The sequence below is a fragment of the Mus pahari genome, chromosome 21 (genome assembly GCF_900095145.1).
Source record: "Mus pahari chromosome 21, PAHARI_EIJ_v1.1, whole genome shotgun sequence".
NCBI classification, from domain to species: domain Eukaryota; kingdom Metazoa; phylum Chordata; class Mammalia; order Rodentia; family Muridae; genus Mus; species Mus pahari.
Window position 1 is genome coordinate 29,189,921 of NC_034610.1, and position 3,357 is coordinate 29,193,277.

Below are 3,357 nucleotides of genomic sequence, written 5' to 3' on the forward strand. Positions count from 1 at the left end.
CCCAAAACCCCTGCCCGTGTGTGTGTGTGTGTGTGTGTGTGTGTGTGTGTGTGTGTGTGTGTGTGTACGTACTGCCGCTCTAACCTGGGAAGGGTCTCAGGGCATATCCACCGTATGTATCTTCCTAACAAAATTAGTTTTAAAACGCAGGTTGGAGTCTCCAACATTCTATGAGAATTCAGTTTTTCAGCACACTTGACTATCCCCTCCCCACACTTTTAGGTTTCTCTGCTTCTTCACATATTTGTGGGAAACCAGTAAGTTCCGTGATATGTAACTAAATCTAGTTTTATTCCCTGATAATTTTATATTTGGTATTATATTTTATCCTAATGTAGTCTCTATTCTCTGTGAATTAAGATGGCTGGGTTATATATAAGCGTGTGATTGTCATTTGCCTATCCTTAGCAAACCCATTCAAGGTAAATCACAGACCCTGCCTCCAAATATATCCTTGGAAGAGTGAGAGAATTCACCAAAGTGCGATATACCTGGTGTGGTGGTTTGAATAGGAATGCCCCACCCCACCAGACTCAGGGGTTTGAGAGTTGTTGGAATAGGTGTGGCCTTGCTGAAAGAGTGTCAAAGCCTGGGAGCAGGCTTTGAGGCCTCCTGTGCTCAAGCCACGCCCACTGTGGGTCACAGTCTCCTGTTGCCTGGTGATCCAGATGTCGAACTTTCAGCTCCTTCTCCAACACCATGTCTGCCTGCAGGCTGCCTGCCTTGATGATAATGAATGACTTCTAAAGCCAGGCCCAACTAAATATTTTCCTTTATAAGAGTTGCCATGGTGAGGGAGATACCATGATCACGAAGGTGGTTTTCCCAGGGCAAGGCTTATCCATTGCATTCCAGATGTGCTAACCCCTGCGATTTCCCCAAACGCAGGAAACTCGATTGCATAATTTGTGGTAGTGGGGGGAATGAGTTCGAGCTTTCCCCTGGGGGGGGGGAGGGAGAAAGAAATTAAAAAAAGAGTTGCCATGGTCCTGGTGTCTTTTCAGAGCAAAAAAAACCTTAACTATGACATCTTACAAAACATTCATACCCATAGGATATTTAATAAATAATCGTAATAATTGTGAAATTATTTTTTTAGGTTAAGCCTCTACCTACATAAAGGACATTTTCTGCCATATTTGATATTTGAGCTGGCTTGGAAGAAAGATTTTATTGAGAAGTATAGAAACAGAAAAGCCAGCATCTATTACCATTAGAATTCGTGTTTTAAAAAACATTTCATCTGAGGTGATCTTAGGTAGATAATGAGGATGGTTCAAGTTATACAGTTGGGTTGCTCAGTTGACCAAAGATGCAAATAAGGCATAACTGTCTTCTGAAAGTTTTATACTTTTCTTGCTATGCTGCACTGAAAAACTGGATTAAAATAAGCTTTGGATTATAGGCACCTTTCTGATAGCATAGATAACCAGGGGCCTAAGACACCAGGTTTGGAATAAAAGCAGGGCATAAGCAATTCTGATTACTCTGCTTTTCTAGAATATTTGAACTTAAAATGTTCTCATCAGAAGTATGGCATATCAGTTACCTTTGTTGCTGTGGTAAAATATCATGACCAAAAAGGGCTTATGGAGGGAAGTGTTTACTTGGGCTTTCGTTTCCAGAGGGAGAGTCCACATTGTAGGGGAAGCATTGTAGCAGGCAGTTGGACCCGGAAGCAGAGAGATGACATCTTCAACCACACACAGAAAGCGGAAAGAGAACACTGCAAGAGAGGCCAGGCTATAAATTCTCACAGCCTGCCCCAGTGTTTAGTCCCTTGAGGCTTCACCTCCTAAAGCTTCTGTGGCCTCACCAAACAGCACCATCAACAGGAGACCAAGTGTCTGCTAGGACACTGATTAAAATTACCCACCAGTGAGCTCCTACTGTTCTGTCCCCGTTATTTCAACTGGTAACTCTGCCGCCACCGCAAAAATCGCTTTTTTTGAGGACCTAGGGGTGAGACCGAAGTTAGAAAAAGGGACGAGTTCCTGCTTTTCCTGGAGGGTTTGAGTTCATGGTCAAAGGAACCAGGACCTTGTAAAAGGCTGCCTCTTCCTCAGGGACTGGACAGGAGGCAGACTTCACGCTAAGATTTTCTCAGTTGAATTTACCAAAATCAAGTCATCGGAAGAGCTTCACGAGGTTAGGAGATGTGAGAGCCGTGAGCGGTGTTAGAAGCGATTAGAGCTTCTTAGGCAGGGAGGAGCGCGCCATGCTTTGGAGGATTCATAAGCAGCATTGGGAAGCCTCGAGTCCCCTTGCACCTACAGTAATAGCAGTGGATGAAAACGCTCCCCAGGGATGGAGCAGCATCAGCAATCAACAAAAGCTATTAAGCGGGGATTTAGAGAAAAGTGTTTTAAACTCTTGTCGGTGCCACAAACTAATGGTAACTTTCAGGCTATCTTGTGATTCTGTTGTTTTCACAAGGAAAGTTTACAGGCTCTGAATGGAAATGATGGCTCCAGTACAAGCTACTATTAAGAAATGGAGCGAGTCTTTTTCCTCTGTGCAAGGCAAGGGCTGGAGAGATGACTCAGTGGTTAAGAGCGCTGGCTACTGTTACAAAGGACCCAGGCACATAAGGACCCAAACCAAGCTAGTCACTGTGTTACTACGATGCAGAATTTGTAAAGGCAAAAAGATATCACTTCCTAAAATAAATCCCATTCACCAGGAAAGTGTAACAGTTCTAAGGTGTGTGCAGGACGAGAGAGAGAGAGAGAGAGAGAGAGAGAGAGAGAGAGAGAGAGAGAGAGAGAGAGAGAGAGAGAGAGATGTTTGTAGAGATGTTTGTGGAGGCTCTAGGATAACTTGTCCAGTCAGATCTCACCTTTCACCTTCACCTTGGGTGTCCGAGGGACTGAGATCACCAGACTTCACCTAAGCACCTTAACCCCCCCCCCCCAGGCATCTCATTGTCTCCAGAAAAACTTTCTGCATACCTCAGGTAGGGTCTGGTAGATCAAGGAGTCTAAAGTTTAGTAGAAGTGTTAAAGGGCTTCAAATTTAGTTATGTGACTGTGAGAATAAAAATGTACAAAGTAGCAGGAGGCTTGGAGAGGAATTGGAGAGGAGAGATGGGTTTGGTGGAAAGAATTTATATACCTGTATATAAAGTTCTCAATGCGCAAAGGAAAACAAAGTGCCAAACGGTTATTGAAGGCTTTCTTTACTCATGTGGATTGCTGTCCGTCTTGACAGTGTACTTCTTTCTGATCTTCACTTAAAAGCTTTTTTTTTTTTTTTTTTAGATTTATTTATTTACTGTATGTAAGTACACTGTAGCTGTCTTCAGACACTCCAGAAGAGGGTGTCAGATCTTGCTACGGATGGTTATGAGCCACCATG

At 43.5% G+C, this 3,357-nt stretch overlaps 1 non-coding gene across 1 annotated transcript; it reads left to right on the forward strand.

Annotated features, from left to right (window-relative positions):
- The first annotated feature begins 778 nt into the window (after positions 1 to 778).
- LOC115062836 lies at positions 779 to 944 on the forward strand. Its single transcript, XR_003842754.1, has one exon. It is a non-coding gene; the product is annotated as a U1 spliceosomal RNA (small nuclear RNA).
- The last annotated feature ends 2,413 nt before the right edge of the window (positions 945 to 3,357 follow it).